At 27.9% G+C, this 24,388-nt stretch overlaps 1 protein-coding gene across 6 annotated transcripts in view; it reads right to left on the minus strand.

Annotated features, from left to right (window-relative positions):
* Positions 1 to 24,388, minus strand: part of LOC121129813 (zwei Ig domain protein zig-8) — a 335,418-nt gene that overhangs the window by 251,856 nt on the left and 59,174 nt on the right. For 5 of the 6 annotated variants that reach the window (XR_011783558.1, XM_071893322.1, XM_071893323.1 and 2 more), the window contains one exon: positions 782 to 830. The exons of the other annotated variant lie outside the window; for it this stretch is intronic. The gene's annotated coding sequence lies outside the window, so the exon portion shown is untranslated. The remainder of the gene's footprint in view (positions 1 to 781; positions 831 to 24,388) is intronic. 6 annotated transcript variants of the gene reach the window in all.

A 24,388-nucleotide genomic window follows, 5' to 3' on the forward strand; every position in this document is an offset into this window, starting at 1 on the left:
ACTATATTTAATCAATTTTTTTTTTTTTTAAACCTTTAACATGTAATGAACAATCTTTTCGTTTTGTTTTTGTAACTTATTAATTTGATAAACTGTCCAAACTGTTCAATTTGGATAATTAGTAAAGTAAAAATTTATTTTAATCAGTAATAGAATAACTAATCCCTCTAATTAGTTAATCAAAAAATGTGTATAATCAAGATTAAAGAGTAAGAATCTGTATGCCACCAATTTTTAGCCAATAAATAGAACTTCTTTCATGTTTGTTGCTCACATATATAGATAACAATATTAGCTTTGAAATGAATTTTGGACTGGTTGCAAAATGTGATGTTAGCCAGTAAACATAGTCCTTGGAAGTTTCTAAACTTTTATCCTCTTCCATAAAATCTTAGAAAATTTATAGGACAATAAAAAGAAACGAATTTGTGAATGTTTTTTTATAAGAGAAACGAAATGAGTCTTATGACAAAAGCAATGTTCAATGATTAATTGGCCTAAAAATAGCAAAAGATTAATGTGGCCTATACTACAGTATTTTCTAAAAAGAAAATATTTCTGAGACAATATAAATGATATAATATTATGATGTAGTTTTTTTTTTTTTTTTTAATGTAGACACAAAAAATTGCGGATATGATAAGAGAAGATGATTGAAGCAATTTATAAAATAGTATATATATTTTTACGGGACTTCAAGCAAAAAAAAAAATTTAATATATGATAAACACACTTAAGCGTAATTCATTCAAAATAGTTTGAAAAAAGAAGACATTTTTACCTTTAGTTGAAATGATGAAGAGATCAAAAGGAATATGTTTTGCGACAACCTGTGAAAAGAAATATAGAAAAATCATTTGTTTGTTTATTTATACAAAAGAATATTATAACATTTTTAACCTAAAAAGATTGCAAGCAATTGTCAATAATTTACTGTTAGATTCAATTATTATATAAATTGAATTCATCTTTCATCGAAGATAATTATCAAAATTTTTAGTAAATTCATTTTTAATACCATTTTATTTTATTTTTTATATTTTTATCAGGTGTATATAGATATTTAAATTGCTTTTTCAATGTGATATAGACACTTGGGGTATAAAAAAAGTCACTATGTTCAGTATTGTGTTTGAAGAGGACCACATAAAAAAATATTTACTTTCTCCACATAGCTATTTTGTTGTCTATTTTGAAATTTTAGCCTAAAGACGCATTAGAATAATAAGTAAATTAAATAAAAAAATTCTGCTTGGAATATCACAATTCCAAATATAAAAAAATGATTTTCACAAAAAGTTTCAAAAACAGTTAAAGAATTAATATTTATTACTCTATCAAATATATATAAATATATATATATTACTCTAGTACCCATAAAATGTCGTATTTAGTTTTTGCCTTGAATTACTAATCACAATATCAATTCTCAAGGTAAACAATTTAAATTTACAGCAATGGCTTAATCTCATAAACACAACATTTGAGTATCAAATAAATTTTTAAAAACTGGGAAAGTTGAAAAAATATATGTTTAGTGTCACTGATGCCTTGATGATTAGATCAGAGTGTCACAAGTTACTCTCATACTAATAACAAACTCCATATAATATAAATAATATGTACTACGAATGTACATCATGATCAAAATGATGATAAGATTTGAACAAATGTAATTGCTAAGGATTTGGCCCATAATGAGTAGACCAATAAAAGTACAATGTTATATAAAGTATATAAATTGTTAATTGTTGTTATGATGAAAATTTTGTAAGAAATAAATTGAGCATTTCAAATGGGGTTTGTGCATCTATTATTTTGCAAATCGTTTACAAAAATGTACATATCAAAGACTCTTCTCAAGTATGTAATTATATAATCATCGTGTATCTATTTTCTTATAAGGTTATAATGTTCTATAGTTTTAGGTACATAAAGATTTTGAACTGCATGATTATTCTAGTAGCTAGTTATTTTAGTACTTTTTAAACGTATAAATTGGTTAATTACATTTTTCAATTCCTCTAAGTTATTGGAAAATATTTTTTTTATATAAAACATTATTCATTCCATATTTATGAAACTTCTGTCAGAGACGATTTTTTTTTCATTAGATCTATTTTTATATATATATTTTTTTTTTGAGACCGTCTATAGGTGGGTTACCACATTTATCATGCACATTCATGCAATTTATTTATAAGAACTTTGTATATTAATATCCCCAAGCTTCAGGAATCTCCGTTTCAAAATAAGGAGGTTCTCTTTCTTTTCAATTTCTTCTTTGGGAGATGTCATGATAAATTAAATTCGGTAACACTAAATTAAGTACAGTGAAATTTTCTTTTCTCTAAAGAAGAAATGTTAAAAAACAAATGGAATCCCTATATTTTGAAAGGGTTAATTGTTTAGGTTTGAAGATTATAACATGTAAATTTCTTAAAAATAAACTTTCTATTGGTCCGTTACAGAATTACACACATATATAGGCGTGCATGAATTATTGATGTTTAACTTTTAATAAAAGATAAGACTAAAAAAATCGACTGACACAAAAACAGCAGGAAATGTCGATCCTTATGAAATATGCACAGGTGAAATATATTTTCCTTTAGTTGTGTTTTTTATTAATTTTCATAAGTTGACTCTTGTATAATTTAAAACAGCTGACTCTACGTATTAAAACTCAATAAAAGTATTACATAGAATTTGGATTTCTATATTAATGAGTATCAATCAAGGGTCTTCGTTTAGAATCTGTGTAATTTTTTACTCAGTTATTGATAAGATTATCCATTCAGTGTAAATACTAATTTATTACTATTATCCAATTAATAGCTAACAGTTGGCAACAAGAAAAATACTTTATTTATTAGTGTTCTAAACGATGATTGGTTGTATTTGAATTAACTTTTGTTATATGTGAACATAACACCTTATTTTTTCATGTAAATATTCCAAATTTAGGAAAAATTACGGTGATAAACTTCAAAGTAAGGAAGTCTTACAGTTAATAGAATTAACATCAATTATACTCATTTTTTAACATGTAAAAAATTAATTATCATCTATGCTAATACATAATGTTTTTATATTATGTAAATAATTCATCTTTGATACAGATTTAATGAATAGTATCTTTTGAAATCGTCACTGAATTTTCTTAGTCATTGAAAATTATACTAATAATTCTAAACATTTTCAACAATCTAATCCACCAATTAAAATCTCTTTTCAATGAAAAAATTTAACTGACATAATATCGTGAAACCTAGCATTTAGTAATCCACCAAAGAGTCCCCTGAATTTGTTTTGAATATAACATATTTAAATACAAACTATTTTGAGATTGTCAGTGCTAGAAACGAGCATGCGTGGATTTTATAAGGAAAAACAATTCAATTGAAAAAAAAAAATAGGTAGTCTAACTAAATTAGGACTTATCGAATCATTTAACTCAAATATACTTTAGGATTTTATAAAAAAAGGTTGTATTTGATGAGGTTTTACCTTGGGAGTAACTTGCATAGTGGTACATATCTTAATACATTTGCTTATTTATATCTTAATAATAAACTAATTAAAACTTTAATATATATCTCATTGGCTATTAAATACAGTAAAACTTATAAATATTATGAATACAAATAATTATTGATGGATTTTTTTAAAGTTTTGAAACTTAATTGTGAAAATAATGTATAATGTAATTTATTCAAAGTATTGTCCATCGTAAGCTATGATAATTGTCTATCTTTGAGGCAGCATACAGAAAAAATAGAAGACTCAAGAATGGGTCTCATTTTTAGAGTCTCAGTATTAAAAAGGAACATTTTTAGACGAATACGACACCATATTTTTTTTCTATTGACCCCCGGCATGCATTCAAATATTTACAATCTGTTAATAATGGAACATAAGATACCAGAAAAATAATTTAGACAAAGGAAAGTTAAAAAGACGATAATAAAATATGGTCCAGTCAGGAATATTTTGGAAATAATTATTAAGAAATAGCATTAATTCGACATAAAATAAAAAATAAAATAAAAATATATTAAATTTTCGGCACAAAACTTGCATAAATTCAAACAATATGTAAAATTCCATTGAGGTTGTTTTCTTTTATCGTCCGTAATTCATATACAATAACAGACCTGCATCTGAGATTTTCATAGAAATAAGGATTTCTTAGATTGCACCTCACACATTTTGATGTATGTATGTTTGCAATCGATACAACTATACATATTGGAGTAAAAGAACCACATTTCCTTCCAAATTAGTTCAAGATCATTCTATTTCATACCAATTTTAAGCATAATCAACAAGTTATTATATAAGTTGCTTTTCTTTTCAAACTGCAACCATTGCAATTGTGATTTAGATAAATCATCAATGATCATTATTTTCAATTTTACTCTATGATAAAGGTCTACTTCTCGATAAAAATCATATAAAAATAATATGATTTTTTACTAAGTCAACAGAGTCATGCCACACGCAGGTTTTTATAATAGAGGAAAGTCTTTTTATACTACATATAATATAAGGTACTGATGACCAGTCCCAACATCAAAGTGTATATGCATAAGGTATGCTGAATCCATCTCAAACTCAATAAAAAACATTATTTTTTATGTTCTGCATAAATTGTTATTATTGTACATACAAACATATTATTCAACAATTATTTCCCTTTTTTTATCATTTCTGCCCAAGATCCATACATTTTATATTTATATGTATAAATAATAGAGTGTCTTTTTTCTGGCTTCATATTTTTCTCCCCCTGTACAAAGGCGTTTTCTGCCGAGGACAGGAAAAAAACTAACTTTGGCAAATTTTGCAGCCTCTCATGACAATTTTTGCGTGGTACAAATAATTACTTTTTTCTTTTATTATATAGAATATCATTGAATATATTGTGTTCAACATTTTTATAATATCAGACTACAAATTTCAGCAGAGATTGGTCTTCCTCACATTTCATTATTAAACATTTTAATCTTAAGAATTTTTTTGACAACATTTGTAACTTTTAATTTTTAAATAAAAACTAATTACTTACTAAGGCTGTCGTTTGAAATGTTTATTTCAAAGATTTACAAACTAATAATGTATCTCAATACAAATTATAAACTAAAAACTATAAGTGTATCAAGTATAAAAGTATTAGATTAAAGGTTTATTAAGGATAGCATGTTAACATTTAAGAGTAGTTATAGTGATAGTCGTTGAATATGACGGAGTTACATGATAAAACAGGGAAATCGCATATCATTGACACATTTTAGACCCCTTAAATAATTATAAACAAAGTACACAATATTTTAACTGATAAACCAAGAACAGAAAATATATAAAATTCAATTTTTTTACACATAGCATCATATTTATGACGGTACAAGAAGCCTAAAAATGGCTCATTTTGAAGAAAAAATACCATCTTTTCAAAACTAAAATGAATTGTACCACCCCCAGAAATGGCTTGAGAGGTCTCGAACTTTTTTATTATCTCGTCAATAGAAAAAGTATTTGTGTTCCAGAAGAAATATATAGACCTGAAAAGGGGACAGTCTAGTGGATACATGTAAAATGGTCTATTATTTATGTATAGGGATCCGAGTGTGGAGGACAAAGAAATCAAAAATATATGTATGGATATTTTATTGTTAAAGTTTTATGCTATGGCATTCATATATTCAAGCAAGTAACAATACACACACCAAAAAAGGAATTGTCGCATTTTCAAGATGAGAAGTCATGTGGCTTTTCTTTACATTTTACACCATCTATTGAAGTGATGATGATGATGTTAAGTCATAATAAGTGGATATTTTATGCATGTTTTTTTGAATGAAACTATTTTTTTTGGGGGGGAAGGGGGAAGTATATTTTTTCGAATACATATTTGATGTTTTTGTAATATAAAAAAAACAAAGGAACATAACATTAGATTTAGGTTTTTGTACCATATAAAAAGAAGGAGTGTGTGTCTGATGGTATGACCCAGTATGATGATAAATATGTGTATTCTGCATAGAAGACGTCAAATTTGTTTTATAGAATTTTTAGTTAATAATACTTGAATCTGAGCTTGACATGAAACGTTTTTGTTAATTGGTTTAGTAATAAGAGCTGTGAACTCAAGTCATTTTCTAGGAATAATAACTTTACTTTACTCAAGCAATGAACTATATAAACTCAGAATTATAGTCATGTTACCTTTAGGCTCAGCGTTGTTTTTGAATAGCAATCCTATTAGTACATATATTTTGAGGGAAATTTAGGCTTGTCTGGATTTCAGTATTTTCACATAAATATGTACTAGGCTCAGCTTATTTATTCATATAAAATCATTCTGCATGTATTACATGTCCTCTTGTTACTTTTTGTTTGAGGCACTTATTAATTGAACTACCCGTAGGTTTTTTTAAGCTCGGTTGCATCAAGAATTTCAAATATATATTTGTACTTTTTATTTTATCTACTCAGAGATACAGTAATCGAGTCTAAACTCGGAATAGAATTGAAATAGGACAACAAAGACTTGACTTGGACTATGAAAAGGGGAATTCTAACACAACTCTGATGTAAGTGTATACACCAGACAGTTTGAATCCAATCAATTCTAGGCTGTCATCTGTCATGGTAATCGTGTAAATAGTTTTTTTTTTTTTACAAGACAGTTCCATAACAACTGTGGAACCAAAATGGCGGAAACTATGGTAAGTAACTGTCAACAGATGCTTTTACGAGTGCTTCTATCTTCAAGTTGAGGTTGGAAACTTACCAGACCACCTTCTTAATCTATTTATAAATAAAAGGTCGATTTTTATTGGAGCAATGGGAAAAATAGAACTATGCATCATTGCTCAATGGACCCTTTCCTATTATCCGTTTGTTTCTTTATGTATTTTGTGGCGTATTATTTCATAGCTCTACTTTGACTTATTTTTCCCGATACTCTACCAAAAATTGATCCAAAGACTCAGCGACAATTGGGAACGGTTCATAAGAGAATGAGTCAAAGTTCTACATTGCTTTTACTTTGTTTTTCTAGCAAAATTGAACTAATAAGGAATCGGTTCGGAATTGATATCAGAATCGTCCATAAAGATTGTATCGGAAGCGGCTGAAATTTTGGTATCGGTACATCTCTAATTTTTAATAAATTTAATAATTTTCTAAAAATCTGTAATCTGTAGCATATGAATAATATTAAAACCAAATAATTATTTTCTCTTTTTTTAGATAGGTAAAATTTCAAAACTTTAACGGCATTGAGCTACCTCTAAATATTAATGTAAATGTTTTAAAATTTGTTAATTAATTTTTTTTTATAAAAAGAACACATTTCAAACCTTTTTTTTTTTTTTTACAAAGAATGAAAAAATTGAGCCAATACATAGATATATGAATCGATTCCTTACTATTTTAATATGTAGGCTTATATAAAAGCAGAATTCCTTCAATAAAGAGAGGACGAGAAGGTCCATTATTCCATTTAATTATATCATTATATATCTTACATCACCTTAAAGCCAAGGAGATTGGTGTGTTTTATGGACCATACACATTCAAAAAAATATTATTATGAATATACCTATAATAATTCGTAATTTTTTTTTTTCTTATTATATTACTTTCTACTTTCGGCCAGAAGTCTTTCATGTATGTACTCGTAAAAAAATAGGGGAAATACATCATATTAGAAGAATGCAGTTAATAAGGATATAAAATTTGGATAAAATCAACATTTTTTTACTAGATAAACGACTCAGCAAAAAATTATTAGTAGTTTTAATTCGTCAGAAAGGAGCAACTTTCAATGTTACCGTAATTTCAAAAATATCTGAATATGTATAAAATTAACACTCTATCAAAACAGTGGTGTAGCACTCTTTTTTTTTTTTTTTTTTTTTTGTGGTTACTGGTATCAAAAATGATTCCACTTATTTTTAAGCAATGCAGATAAGCAAAAAAAAAAAAATCCAAATTATTTGCAAATTTAAGAGATGTTTAATGAATATTCTCCAATTCTTTTTAAGGAATAATAATAATTACACACTAGAGAACGATAATAGCATATCAACTCTCTTTGTAAACTCCTGGTATCAAATATGATCCCACTTAAGTCTCAAAATGGTTTTAGTCAACAAAAGAATGATGTTGAGTTCGTTCTGATTAATATAGTTAAAATACATATATTAACTTCCTGCAATTCATCAAAAGTGTACATATTTGACAAATAAAGATTGATGGGTGCAATCGTCCCCCGATTATAGGATTGTTAAAAAAAGGTGAGGCTCCAAAATTTGGTATAGACATAGTGCTTACATACTTAATCAAATACAATTTTTTTTTAAAGAATAGGGTTTCAACATTGAATAATAATTTAAGGCAAAGACAAAATGGAATCAAAAATAATAACTCTCGTCATTTTATTTTGAATCAAATACCCATATATTCAATAATAATCAATGATCAACAAACATGAACTCTTTAATTGAGCAGTATGTGAGATTGGAAGGAAAATCTTGTAATTAACTTTGTTCAAAAAAGAGAAATATTACATTTTAATAATAGTGGTTAAGTGAAAGCCATAGTTTTTCCAAATTTAATCTGAAAAATGAATTCAAAATCAACTGGCTCTTTTCTAGTCACACATAACTGAAAATACGTAAATAATTAATGAGGAGAGAGATAAATGATATAATATATGCGTAGTAAACATCGTATTCCACGGATTCTTAATTATTCAAATATCAATAATTAACCTTTTGAATTAGAAATGATATTTGTAATGTTATTTCCTGCTCTCTGTAAATGTACACTTTCATATCTACCCTTTCAATCTCAGAATTCCCTCATCGGTATATAATAATGTAAAAGTTTTTATATAACTTAAAACAGTGTTTTGTGCCCAAGAGATTTTTTTTCAAATTGGAACAATTAATGTCTGAATTTAATTAATAATTTAGGCAAAAAATTTAATCAACTCACCTGCGTCCTTTAAAAAATAATTGAGTTGAAGATACTCTTTAAATATTCAAAATTTAAAGATTTCTGATTGATTTTTTTAAGGCCAATCAGAATTTTAGTTTTAATTTTTTAGTAGATGATTTAATAGATTTATTTTATTCCTTTTATACCTAACAGAATGGATATAAATCATTCCGTTATGGGATGTTTTTAACGACTTTTGGATTAGCAAATCTTCGGATTCATAAATATGTTGGTTAACAAACTTTAATATATAATCTAAAGTCGCCTTATTTTTTTTACATACTCCCTCCTTATTTTCATTTAAAATAGTAATACAGAGAGCTTCAACTACCCTTACCCCTAACTATATTGTTATTTCATAGACCAAGTTCTAAGATATTAGGACCAAATTCAAAAATTACTTTCCGACAGACAAATAAGCTTTTCTTGAAGAATATATAACAATTACCCCATCTGATTCAGGAATTGTCTTTTGAAGTCAATATATATATGTAACATATTCACTTTCTCTAGAAGTGACATAGAATTTAAAATAATAATTTTTCCTGAGCACGTTGTCCAGTCCACTGAATTATATTCCTATATTTGTACATGTAGATTTGTAAAAAAATCAGACCTTAAATGAGCACAATACTTTTGATAGTTTCAACGTGAACAGAGTTTTTATTTTTATTTTACAAAGTTGTTATAATAACTCTTTAATTCTTAAGGTGAGAACATTTAAATATAAAGAGAGTGAGCTCATGGAAAATGGGGATTCCGTCTGGTATTTTGATGGGAGTCCTTGTTGGACTCGTAGTAGAATTGATGATCGATATATATTGTTGTAACTACTGCCTATATACTTGCTAGATACATAATGGGACTAATGTTTATTTACTTAGTCTCATAACTTATTGCAGCTAATCTGATAAAATGCTGTGACAGCTTAGCTGCTCTCCTTCCAAACATTCTTCAAATTGACAGGATGACCACGTTAATTTTTGGTTAATTTTTTTTTTTTTTTAATATATACTCAAATACATAGTATATGACTTGTTTCCAATTATGTAAATATATAAACATCTGCTCTTACATCTTAAAAAAACTCTGTTCATAGAAAACCAATAATGTAATCTAATAGATTCTGTAGCTTTTCCCTCCCCCTAATACATACATTTGTATTTATACCCATCTTCATACAACCTTTTTTTAAGAAAGGCCATTGTAATACCTTTTTTACAATATTTGCATTATTATACAAAAAAGAAAAGAACAAAATTGTTAGTATTTTTTTTTAATATGTACAATATATTTAATATTTATAGAATAACGCAACCTTTTATGGAAAAATTTATATTTTTTTTTGCAAGAAAAAAAAAGAGATACATTATCTTTAAAGAATTGCAAGCTTTTTATTTACTTATAAAGAAATTTAATTTTGGTGAGTCAACAATTAAATAGGCTTGCAGAAAAAGGAAAAAATCTGGTATTTTTTTATAACTTGATTAAGCAGTTAATGTCATTATGTATGGCTTCTTTGTTTTTTGCAAGTTTTTTTTTTTAAGGAGCAAATATTTGCTTACTAACATATTATGTACATTTCGTTGATAAAAAACCACAGCTCGTGAAAATTAGTTTGGTAATTAACTTTCTTATGACTTTTATATAAGTACATAGAAAACTGAAATATCATCAACTCATAATAGATATCAAACAATAATTCAAAATACATAATTGGGAGATTGTATACACAGGCTCATAATTCCAATTATTTGCTTATATTTGATATATAGATCAAATGCGAGACAAGTTTTTTTTTTTTCATATAGATTCCTAAATAGGTCCAGCTGCTTCTTGATGTGAATAATACAATTTAAGATATCTTTAAATGAATGATTGGATCAATTTACGTACAAAATTATATATATTTTCCTATTTCATAATATTTACTTTTTAAAAACCTGTTTTGTCTTATTTAAATCATGTTTTCCCCTTTAATTTATTAGATGGAGTTCACTGATTAAGTTTGAGTAAACATTATCGTATTTACATTTATTCCATCTAACCTAGGAATTTTGTGTTAAGTCCATATATATAAAGTATATTTCTTTCTCTAAGTATGACTGGGGTGCAAACCTGCACCCATTGAGTTCATTAGAATATTTTCTCCCGACCGTGTTGTCCATGAGCTATGTCGATCATTACATATAATGAGTTAAATCAATTTTGACATTTTTTGGAAGAGGTGATGATGGACTTTATGACAATTTTGATGGAATCTTTTCTTATCTTTTTTAAATTTGACATATAACCTTCAAATTTTTTTATAACATACCTTCAAATTATAATGTTTAAATTTTCTGACAGTTCTGGAGCCCCATGTTTAAGCATATAATACTAGAAAATTGAGATAGGAAAATTTAAAAAAATACCAATTCCGAAACAAGACTGACAAAAAATGAAATTCTATTTATTTGGTGTTTTTTCTTTAAGTGCATGTTGACGAATATGACAATACTAGAGAGGAAAATGAAATCTGTGAAGAGAAGATTTTAAATCCACACTATCCATCGCAAATACAATGTGTAACTGCAAATATGGTGAAATTGGGATTGCTATAATGTCCTGATAATCAACATATTGTTTGAATTTAGTAGGGGGGGGGGAGTTACTTTTTAGTTGTTTGACTTAATTTTCGCAGACATAAATTGGTTAACAGTTTTATAAGGACCTGAGATAGTACTATACATTGATGGAAGTTTTGTCTATGTACTTTATGGTTTGAAATAAACCGTAAATTCAAAATCTTTTGGGGCGACTTTGGAGTATCTGACATCAAGTTTCCGACTGAATTTTTTGTCAGTCTTAGTTTTTGATCATGTCTTGACATTGAAATGTACATTGGTGCAAGTTTTGTCCATGTCCCTTATGTTTAAAAAAAAACTCCAGATGCTATTTTCAGGGGGGTCCCAGCTGCGGTGGTCAGGCTGACAAAAAAAAGCAATGTTCTGGTTGACATAAGTAATGTCAGAGGTAAAGCCTTCTGTACCTTATGGGGTAAAATATTACGTGGCAGGCTCCCAGGCTATAATACCTCTGTTTTATTTATCAAAAATTTGTTCATATATCAACGGAATCAAGCACTCGTTATACATAATGTCTCTTTATAAAGATGTTCATTAAATAATAGCTTAATCAATCTCTTACTAAATTATCAAAAGAATAGCAATTTATTAAGAAGGCTTGATACAAATAAAAAACCCTCAAAAAAACAAATGCATTTCTGTATACATTACTAATATTAAGAAATGAGGATTTCCATCATTGAGCTGAGGGATATGTTAAAGTTGTTTCTTCATTATCGTTAGCAAAGTATCAATCATTCTCTCTGGCGTGGTTGTTGTTTTTTTCTAATCAAATACAAAAAATCTACATACATGGAATATTCAATAGCCTACATTCAACTAAGCCATTCATTAAATAAAATTATTCATTGGCATAAAGTACAGAATTTAAAAAAAAATTGAAATAAATTCACCTATTTGATTATATTTTTTGTAGAAATATTAGATTAATAGAAGAAGTACCCAGCATTTCTCAGAGTTATTTTTTCAACTATAAGACAAAGTTTTTCAAAACTTTTGTTACCCACATTCATTGTATGGTCAATTGGAAAAATTTAACTTTACCCAAAGTTTGAACCCTCTTCATTATTAAGGACAGTTAGAAACAATTTCGGGATAACGTTTATATATATGTATATATATCTCAAATAAGATAAACATATTTTTTTTTTTAATTTCAAGAGATCCTTGGGACCCCAATAGGAACCAGTTAATTAATTAATCTATCGCCAATATGAGTAGCATTTAGATTTAAGTATATATATACAGAGTGCGACAGGGAAATTTTCCGCGATAAGAAGCAATACCAAAATCTTAATAACATTTTATTTTCAGGATAGTTAGCCTTCAGCCAGGGCAAGATTTTCCACCTCAGGACCTTATAATAGGTCTCGGCTCCGATTTTCTCATTGGGCCCGAAGAAGAAGGGATCCTCGCATCAGAGGCCACGACTCCCACGCAAATTTTTGGGCCAGATCTTTTTTTTTCTGAAGATGCCCTGGACTTTCTCAGGTGATGTTGCTATAAATCTGTCGTTTCTGTGGTTAAAACCTAGTCAACTGTAAAGATCTTCTTGTCTGAGAAGATCTTTAAAGTCAACGAATGACTCTTCAAGTAATTAAGGACTTTTTTTGCATCTCTCAATTCTTAAAGCCTTCATCCTGTCGGTGAGGAGATGGCTTAGAGTCCTGAGTAAGCTCTTAAGAACATACCCTCCTAATGGTGATCTCGCCCTCATTGAACTCGTCAGCCATGCGGCGCATTGATGCTGTTGGATCTTCCTTGATCGAGGCCTCCAGGGACTTGAAAAATGCTTCATCCAAAACCATTTCCTCCACTTCCTGCCTCCTTTCCCATTCTCCTTGGCCACTCTGATGTTCCGGGCTGTCCTCCCGATCATGCTGACAATGTCTGAAAAACTTTTTGGATCAACATCCGTGTCGAGAAAATACGAAACCCTTTGCCTTTTTTTTATTCCTGTTAACTGCTAGCTACTTCTTCCAAAAATAGATACAAACCGACCCGGTAAATGACTTATAAATTATAAGCAAGACAGATATACTTATGTTCTAGCTTTCAGGAATCGCCAGGCTTGAACAGCAGAAGCACTACCGACTTGTTAAATATAAGCCACTACTCTCTCCGTCATCTAATTATCCCTCCATAGACAGATGTTATTGCATACAAGAGATAAACTCTTTGTTATACCTAGTTAAAAACACTGTTAATTGACTTTTTTCAACTCTATTCTACTCTCTTGCCCCAGAAAATGGAATATCAATGAAACTGCCTCTAAAATTTCGTTAACAGTAAGATATTTGCTATGACAACAATATATTCTTAAAAATCACTATACTTACTCTACTAGTGAAAGGTTAACTTTCTAAACAACTAATTTTAAAATGAAATAAAAGTGAATTGAAATGATTAAAAACTGATTTTGAGAAATATCAAGGATCATAAAAAACATTTCTAATTAAATTTAATATGTATTATTTTATCCTTCACGAGATATTTGCCTTTTCCTGGAAGACATAATTTTCACTTGAACAATAATCTTGATTCGAGCGTGACTCTTGAGCAATGAGATGCCTTATTAATAATCTATACTTTTATACATATATAATATAAAGTAAAGTACTCCAGTCGACAGATAAATAAAATTTAATCATTAAATGTTACACGTAGGTTGAGAAATTCATACTTATGTTGTGGTGAATTAATTAAACTGTCACCTGTAATGTGTTAATTTAAGCATGTATTTCAAAATATTAGTAATTTCAAAAGAAAATTAAAAACAATATATAATTATAAAAAATTAAGAAATACAGATACTGAAAAACTTTTTTTATTAAATTTTTAGTGTTTATAGTTATATTCAACAAAGGATAACTCAGCATGATTTTTTTAAATATTACGCGCTGAATTTAAGATACACATAATTGTTGCTACATTGTTATTCCTTAGATCAAGTAATCATGTAGTTCTAAAATATTAAATGGTCCTCCACTGACAAACAGACACACCAATTTTTCTTCATTAATACAAATGAACGAATTAAAGAAGGTTCAAAGGATAATGATGTTACAGACATATTTTGTTACGAAGTTGTTTGTGCAATAATTAATTTGATGAAGTATGTTACAAACAACATAATACGGATCTGGAGAGTATATTTTTATTTATAGGTTATTGAATAACTCAAACCTTTAATAGCAAAAGTTTTAATTTAATTTTTGCAACCAAAATCTACAAGAAATACAAAGTTGACCATTAATTTTCTTAGTCGGTAACACAAATAATTGGTGTTGAATTTGAGTATTAACGAACCCACAAAATGAGAGTAAAAACAACAAACACTAATTTCTTAATTGATTTAATAAAAAGAAGAAACCACATTACATATGTGGAAATTCTCAAAAGTTCGATATCCACTAAATTCAAAAATGGGTATATTATTCCAACACAAATTTTACCAAATACGAAAATACAAGAACGAACGACTCAATTGTAATGAAAAAATGAGTTTGATTCTTATAAAATAGTTAGAACACGGTGGTAAATGAGATTTTGACCTTTTCTTAAGCATAGTTTATGCCCAAAAATAGAGTATTTTATAGAAATAAATAAAACTTATTTTACAAAGGTTAGTTTAGTAATACAGTTGATCAAATTTGATAAAATGATTATAGTTACAAGTCAAACTAACAAACAGTGAGTACAAAGTTCATTCATAGCTTCTTTTTCCTTTGTACTTAATTTTAGATTTTGTCCTGCTGTTACAATAATTGTAGAATATTAGTATATAGACATAACAATATGTATGTGTCAATCTCAACTAATAAACCTCACATAATCATTCATCTATGCCCCCTCCCTCCCTCCGCTCTGATTAAGAGACAAACATTGAGTATCTAAATATATCAAAAATTATCATCATCATCAAAAACAAATTGATTTGATTGAAATCATTACATAAGAATCAGTTTATGCACAAATGCACATTGGATGTATTTTTTACGGTTGAGGGTCCATCACTCTCTTCAAAATAACATAAGTACATATCACATGTATGTATGTCTAATACATTAAATTCATACTGGTTTGTTGGAGTGTTAATAGTAAGTACTTTTCATTTACGTAATAATGAAGTACTCAAATTTTAATTTATTAAATAAATTGAATTGGATAAAAGTCACTGAAAAAAAGTGTAAATTGTAGTGAAAACAAAACATTAGAGTGTCAATGGCAGTTCAGGCTAATTAAGAAGAATTAGGTCTCAAATCTAATTGTTTACATTATAAATTCATCTGATGAAGGGGGCATTAGATTAACTTAGTGCTGCAAATCTGGTGAATTTTTAAACTTGCCTGTTTTGTTTCTTTTTGGAATTGGTAACCTGAAGAATGATTTTTTTGTATTAAGATGTAGTTAATTTAGATCCTGACTAGTACTCTTCACTTTCTACTACATGGGTGATGACAATTTCTAACCCAATCAAATAGGGTGAAAATTTTCATCCGAATCAAGGTTTTGATCAAGCTAAAACAGAAGCCTCCCCTAAAAGTTCCTGTCTGGTTCTTCTCAGACAAAAAATCTGTCAACTACCATAAACATATCTCAAATAACAATAGATGGTTAGAAAAAAATATCTATAACGTCCATAAGATCATTATGGACAAGTACCCACAGTAATTTATGTCCTGGATCAGTGTTGAACAGTTTTCTAATTAAGGTACGCACAAGATCCTTGAGAGCTAGGATAAGGAGGGCATTTCTGACTTTACACAATGGAAGGTCAAGAAGGCAGTGGGACTTTTTCAAGGACATTGTGAATGTGTTGCCCAGGCTAATGGTGATATTATTGATTAAATGGCAAAACTCTGTTAGAATGCTGATTTTTGTGGAAATTTTAATACAATCCTAGCAGCATTTTAATTTTTTCTCTCGACTTCCGGACGTTTACATGAACCACCCTTTAAATATATATCTATGTTAACTCTTGCAAGTTGATCAAAGGAAATCTCCGTGAGAGCAACTCTTATATATGTGCACATTCACAATAGACGTGCAAAACCCAACTAAACAATATTTCAAAAGAAATTAATGGCTAAGTTTTTTCACAATTTAAGCTTGTCTTTAAGAGGTTATCTTTGTAAATATAAACTTTATATAGCTTATGCAAAAATTTGCCTTGCATCTCACAAAATCGAACAACAATTCAAAATATGATCAATATTTACTTGATAATTAATAATTTCGAGTAAGATACCTTCATGACGGGTTACCACATATATCTTGTGTGTAGACATATTCGGCTATATATATTAATGCATATGATATTGGGAGAAGAGTTGCTCTCAAGTGTATATGTATATATTATATTGTACCGTAATGAAAAAAGTTGGGAATTTGGTATCGTCGGATATTTTTTATTTCCATTTTATTCCTCTAAACAAGAAAATAGCCATCAAACATTAAAAAAAAAGCCTTCATAGATGTGTTTTGATTTGAAAATCTATAAAATATTGAAAAAATGGAAATTTTGATGTTGTTTCATTAAAATTATCGATTTGAATCCGTTTACGGTATTTTTATTTTATTAAGAATAATTCATGAAATATATTTTTTTGCAACAATATTGAACGATTTTTCTCTAACTTGCCTCATTTTATAAGAATTTTAGTTCCAGGCATGAAGCCAATAAATATTTTTTTTTTTAATGGTTATCGCATTACGAAAAAGAGTGTCTTAGGAATTGCAAATGAATAACTTCTTAATATAAAAATATATGGGTCATATGGCAAGTTGTGTTGTAGGACTTTATATCTCAATCCATGTGTTGGCTGTAGATGAAACAAAAAAGTTCCGCGTTGTAGTAGAGTTCATTGTAAATTTTTACTTCCATATATGGTTCGAAATTAATGTAGATTTAAACAGTTTATCCTACATACAATTGTAAAAATTTCATGACAAATTATTTTTGTTTTTGTGATTTTTTGTGTTATGTGTGACACTTCTTTTGGTATTTCTAAAACAAGGTATCAAAAAAAAAAAAAAAAAAAAAAAAAAAAAAAAAGATTTCGTGTTTTAATTTTAAACTGCTTCATCTTAAGAATAAAATACAGTTCAAGCTAAGCAATGGCTTGAAAAGTATTATGGATACTCTGCTCCATAAAGCGAATAAAAAAAAATAATTATTTAAAAAAGCCAATTTTAAACGGAAAAAAAAAACGTGTTTTCTTTGTTAAACCCTGGACTTTTCAGTCCATATATGACTATATAATCGTATCTACATAAAAACTTGTTGCTAATATAGTTTTTATTAGTTTTTATACAAAATTAACTTATTAAAAGAACATAATTTTTTAAATGTATTCTGTGTCACAAAAATTATAACGAATTAAGATGTTATACAGAAGCAAGGATCCTTGCAATCCTCAGTAGGCAACTTCCAAAATGATTACATCACGTTAAAATTACTTCAATCGCAGAGCACGAGGACTAATTTGATGAACAAGAACTTGAGTTAAAAATGGATATTATATTCTAATATTCTTTTTATACACATACGCGATCTCACACATTGTCACAATAATAAATAAAGCTAAAACTGATCCTTAATTACCTTATTTGCCGTCTTTTAAAGCAGATTCATCCCTTTAAATAAGTAAGATTTAACAAAGTGAAAGATATATTTATAAAAAAATTACTTTGAACTTCTCTTTAAAAAAATATAAAATTGGAATAAATTATTCTTTGGAAAAAAAAGTTAGTATATAAAGTGAAAAATAGGCTATTGATCTTCAGTTACACATCATGCTTCGATAGTTCTTTTCAAATATATGTTAAAAAAACTATTTTTTTTACCTATAAAAGTTTCAAAAAAATGTAACAAAATTCGGGAAAGGTTACTTAGTTTCTCCAAGCATTATATGTAAAAAAACCTTCATACATGGACTGTTAATATGCTTTTTAATCCATGCATTTTCTTTAGCTTCTAGACTTTTAATAAAAAAACTGCACCAAAATGGTAATGTGTAAATATATATACCCAATTTTACTTTCAGAAACGGTTGTTTTTTCAAGTAAGTGATAAATTGACCAATAGTTTGTAAAAAAAATGTTGTAAAGGAACAAATTATACCTATTTGACTTCCCGTGACTTAGGGTTTTCTTTTGTATGTTTAGCCTTCCCAACATTAATATGGAAACTGAACTTGTACTTTTTAATTTTAATTAATGGGGGTAAAATGTTTATCAACCTGTGTGAAATCATAGCACGGAATTTTTTTGATGAATTGTCAGCTATACTAAATTGGCAAGAATATTTCAAACAGTTTTTATTATTCTATTCAACATAGTTTTCCGTTGTAGTAGGTCATTTAAAGTCAAAGCATCGAAAACAAAGAATAGTCGGTTTACTCTACGCGGGAAGGGAAGAATTGATCGGTAAATGGATAATTAAAAGATTTTCTTACTCTTTTACAATCTGGGATAAAAATAGTTACTTAAGAGTACTCGTGAGTCTAATGATACCTTGTTTTTTTACAGAATCTAAGTTTTTGCCCGAACTCATACTTGTACTTCTGTGAAAATATAGGATTGATATTCCTGCCAATTTAGGAATTTCTTGTTAATACAAGTAAGAAATTTCAAATAAATTTTTTGTTACTTTACTAATAAACAATTGTTAATACAAGCATATCAGCGTATTAGAAATAAAATGGATAAATATGATTTTGTTTCTAAAATTATGTTGTATTCATAATTTCAAAAATTCCATCATTCATTCCATTAAATTGTCAAAAAAAAAAAAGATTTGCAACAACATTACGTACAACAAAAATTGCTCTGCTGATGATCTAACGCCTACATTCTTTACTTATTCCCCCATTTCCATTCCAACCAATTATGTTCCTTATTTACAAAACTGAAAAATTTATTTTATTAATAAATTTGATCCAACTCCTCCCCCATATCAAAAAAGAAATCATGAACACAGACAGAGTGCATGTAAATCAATTTTAATTTTTTTATATATTTTTAGCCGAAAAAGTATCAAACCACAGATAACAATTTGATACCATCACTGGTATAAAGATACTTTTATCGAGGCAACACTAATTTATGCTACAATAAAGTAATAGACTCTGCGTCAATTCATATTGTTTTAGGGGAAGGTTAAGTATCAAAGAATATATGCAACAATAGTGTATAATAAGAATACAATTTAATATTTCGAATGTCGTGCATAAATTGTCTCAAAAGATTGTTAATTGTAACCACAAAATAGACAACCAAAACACAATAGTAAGTACTTTTATTATCATTCCGCAACAAAACGTTCAGAAATTGAAGAAAAAAAAACATAACCATATGCTCTAGAGAATTCGCTGCTTTTTCGTGAAATTCCTGAAATTTAAGATAGTTTCGTTTAATAGTTACAGGGAGTCGTCTAAGATTAGATAAGTTAAATACTTTTCCTCAAAAATGGTCCCAAAAAAATTTGACTAGACTCTCAAATTTAAAGAAAATATATTTTGCTTTGCCAAATATAGACGGCCGTACCCCTAAAACTAATGGAAAAATGTACTTAATTTTTTAAGTATTTTCAAACTAAAGTAAAACAATTAGCTAATTTTTTGGTGTTTACCATAACTCGGCTGGTCGTTTTGGCCTAGAATAAACTTGATATATTCTCTATTACTTTCCCTAAAGTAAGAAAAATAGTTCTTAATCCAAAACATAGCTCACTAGCTATATAAAACAGACATTCCTTGCTTCGAAATGGACACAGTATGTCTCACAAATCGTATAACTAAGATTGGTTTTACAAAAATCAAGTATAATTATATATCAAGGACTTGAAAGAGTCAAAATTAGGCAAAGAAAAACTAAATTAATGTAAGCAACTAAGCACTATTCTTTTTCTCCCTTATTTTTTGCATTTTATTGCAAATAAATTATACCTAATTAGTCAGTCATTATATTTGTACAATGATTGATTGGCTTTATTATCCGAGGAAAAAATCCTAAATAGAATAATTGCAAATTAATTGCAATTTTTTATAGTAAAAGCTCTTTAAAAAAAAAATAGATAAAAAAACTTTATAACAATCTAACAAAGAGGTTTGATCAATGTAAAAGAGTCTGGAGAAATAATTAAAATGCTCTTTGAGCGAGTATAAAAAATTTCATTGTAGAAATACATGCTGCAGATGATGGATTGCCCGTCCGGGATGGTTTGGCTCCCTACAATATGACAACTAATCTTTCAATATTAAATTATTTGATGAAATTAATTTTGGTACAGCCCGAGTTCCTGGATGGAATTGATGACTATGCTCATGAATTGTGACCCGCCCACAAAATGATAAAGAAAGCTTTTCCAAAGAGGCTCCAGGTCCATGAATCTGACAAAATAATAAGATTTGATTGAGATGGATGTCGATTCTCTGAGCATTTGTATCAAAAGGAAAAAGGATATGAAACCCCATAATTTATTTTCCAAGATGTCTTTAATAACATCTGGAGAATCAATGGAAGGAGATTATTTCAAACAAAAAATCAAGTTGAGAAGAAAGTGGAGGGGTCTGAGAGAGAAGCGAGCTATCTGAAGTTTCAGGGATCCCTGAATTTATATTTGCACACCTTGAAAGATTGGCGGTGGATACACTTGACTCTCAAAATAAATACAATAAAACTCATTGAATAATAATTTAAGTAAATTAATTGAAGAACAAAATATTTTTTTATGGCTTGCAAGTAGATTAATCTGAATCAACAAAGAACTGTATAACAACCATTTTTAAGAACTTTCTTGCTTTTTTCATGATCTATATATTTATACAGACTTCCTGTTATTTTAAAAATATTTTATTTTGTTTTAACATATAAGGAGTATTTCAAATTGGGCAAAGGCTGTAAATTGGTATTCGCCCGCATCCTTGATAAATTATGATAGGAAACTGATGTGGTACAAAAAAAAAATAGGCACCACTAGATTACTTTACATAGCATTAAATCAAAAATTGGAAGAATTACAAAAAATTACTCGAACTCGTAAAAAATATTATAGAAAAATTATCAAAACTCGAAGCATTAGATTATTGATAAATTTTATATCCAGTTGTTTCTATATTTTGATTCAGTAATTCCTTATACATTTTATTTGTCCTTCTTTTAGTATGATATATATTCTTCAGTCTAATTGCTGTCTAATTGTTCTGCTTTGTAAATTTCACAAAAGAAAATATCAAAAAGAAGAAATACAATTATTTGTGATGCGGCTAAGATATTAATAACTATAGATGACAACTTCCATTAATTTAATTTATGCTTTACCTTGGTTGTATACATATATACAAATTAAAAAGTTTGAGCAGGAGACATGGTTACAGACTGAAAACTAAGACTAAAAATAATTACATTATTTTATTATTTTTTCAAGACTACATTTAATGTCATTCAGTTATTTATAATTATATATCACTCTCTTGATAATCTCGACCACACGACCCCAGAATCTTTGGTAGACCCGTGTGACCCCGTACGGATCCAGCTTTGTACTGTTTCTGGTTTTGCACTGTTAATTTATATTCCCTGGGTGGATGGAATACCCCCAAGGAAGAAATTATACTTTCCAACGAGACATTACACAGGCCCAAAGTCCAAAAAAAAAATGCAGGATGTCTAGGCCAGAAAATGTCTATAGGTTGATCCTATTGTAAATAATTGAATTTCATTCCATGCAGTTTTCAAATAATAAAAAATTTATAGCTCTACACCATCTAGTTTGTTCGTTATAAGCTTTAGAAATTTCCAAATGTATCTGGACCCCCCTCTATGTCAAAAAACAAAAATGTACATGAAATATACAGACTATGCCTTAAAAGGTATTTTTTGTTTATTAGTGTATAAACAAAACGAAATAGGTAGAGATGACTCAAAATAATAACGAGCAATAATCAAATACTAACTCCCATGAACGTTGATCATTTATATAAAACTTTGATCAAAAATAGGAAATATTATTGTTAGTGTTGTTAATGATTGCGACAATGTTCACAATTATGTGTTGCAAAACAATGCAGGAAAAAATGTTTATATTTTTAATAATATAAAAATGAATTATATGAGGTATTATTATTGGTCCGACAATAGCATTTTGACCCCCTTTTTTTTTGGAAGGGTGTGATTTATCTAAATTATTTATCCTGCTTAGCAAGTTGGTCATAGAAAATAAATGTTTTACTTTTATTTGTCTCTCCTTTCCATTTTGAAGGCTTTCATAAAGAAACTTCGCAGTGCAATGTATGTTTTATGATATTTAATAATTAAAATGTTGTCTTTGCTATTTAATGTTTGCCCTATATTAAAAAATTGATAACTTTAATATTATCTAATCATATTAAAGTTACAATACCAACTTTGCCTCTAAGCATAAATAAATTCTATTCCAATCCTTGTTTATTCATTTTTGTTGATTTCACTATTCAATCCTTTGAAATTTAATCAATAAGATTATATAATATTTATAGTCTTACTATAATATGAAACTCTATTTGATGCACTATTGACTTCTCTGTAGTGATTAAACTGTAATTTATTCTATGTTTCATTTATTTTAATTAAAAACATCAGCTAATATTAAGAAATTTACAATTTTATTCAAAAGTAAAAGAGTAAAATCTGAATGTAGCTTAAATGTTACCATTTTTGGCATTGGAATTTATTTCTACTATTAAAAACAATTGAGAAGGTGAGGGGATGGATATAAAACTATTGATTATCTTAACAAAATATAAGAGCCGCCCTAAATTCCCAACATATTTTTAACCAAAAACTAAATACGAAACAGATGATTGTTATATGTGCTCTAATAACCTTTAAGGACTGTTAGATACATCTGATGAAAATAGATTATATCAAAAATGTTAATGAAAACATCTGGTAAAAAAACCTAGCATTGTACATGTATGTATATCTAAGCAGTATAGCAATCAATAATGTTTAATCTATTAACTAGACTATAAAAATCTCATTTATGGAAGTTGTAAGATAGAAAAATATTATTCAATACACTTGAGTGAAATACAACAAATTTGAATTTCTTTAAGAAAATAATTAATATTTGTATACATTTAGTAATGAAATAACTTTTAAGGAGAATTTTTTTAACCAATTAATGAGAAAAGACAAAATATCCCAAATCATTTTTGAAGATTAATTTAGAAAAATAATATTTATATTTAAATATTTAGTTTTATTCCCTAACACTAATTGGATAAGGGTTATTTTTTGTAAGTGTGGTCGATATTATTTTATTTCAAAAGCTTACAAAATATTATCTATACATTTATGCAGAATAAAACTCAATTAATAAATGAGAATTGAAAATGACAGTTTAATGATGAGACAATAAATAATAATTGACAAAATTGAACTGTCTGAGAGAAATTGATATTTTATTAATTTATAAGCATGTGGATATTTAGAAGTTCTGAATCATTTTGCCAGTTTTTCTATTGAATAAGATATTTAAGACAACCAAAAGATGAGGGTTAAATTTCTCTTTAATAATATGAACCAAATAGCAGACAAATTCATCTAATCGGACAGTGTCTGAAATTCTGAAAAATTAAAGATAATATTTTCGGACAGCAGATTAAAAAACACATCATTTAACTAAATAACCAAATAAATAGCTAGATACCAAAGAAAAATAGATGTTGATGAGAAAGAAGAATGGGGAAGAGCAGACACAC

Source organism: Lepeophtheirus salmonis, chromosome 14, assembly GCF_016086655.4.
Source record: "Lepeophtheirus salmonis chromosome 14, UVic_Lsal_1.4, whole genome shotgun sequence".
In the NCBI taxonomy this organism is placed as follows: Eukaryota; Metazoa; Arthropoda; class Copepoda; order Siphonostomatoida; family Caligidae; genus Lepeophtheirus; species Lepeophtheirus salmonis.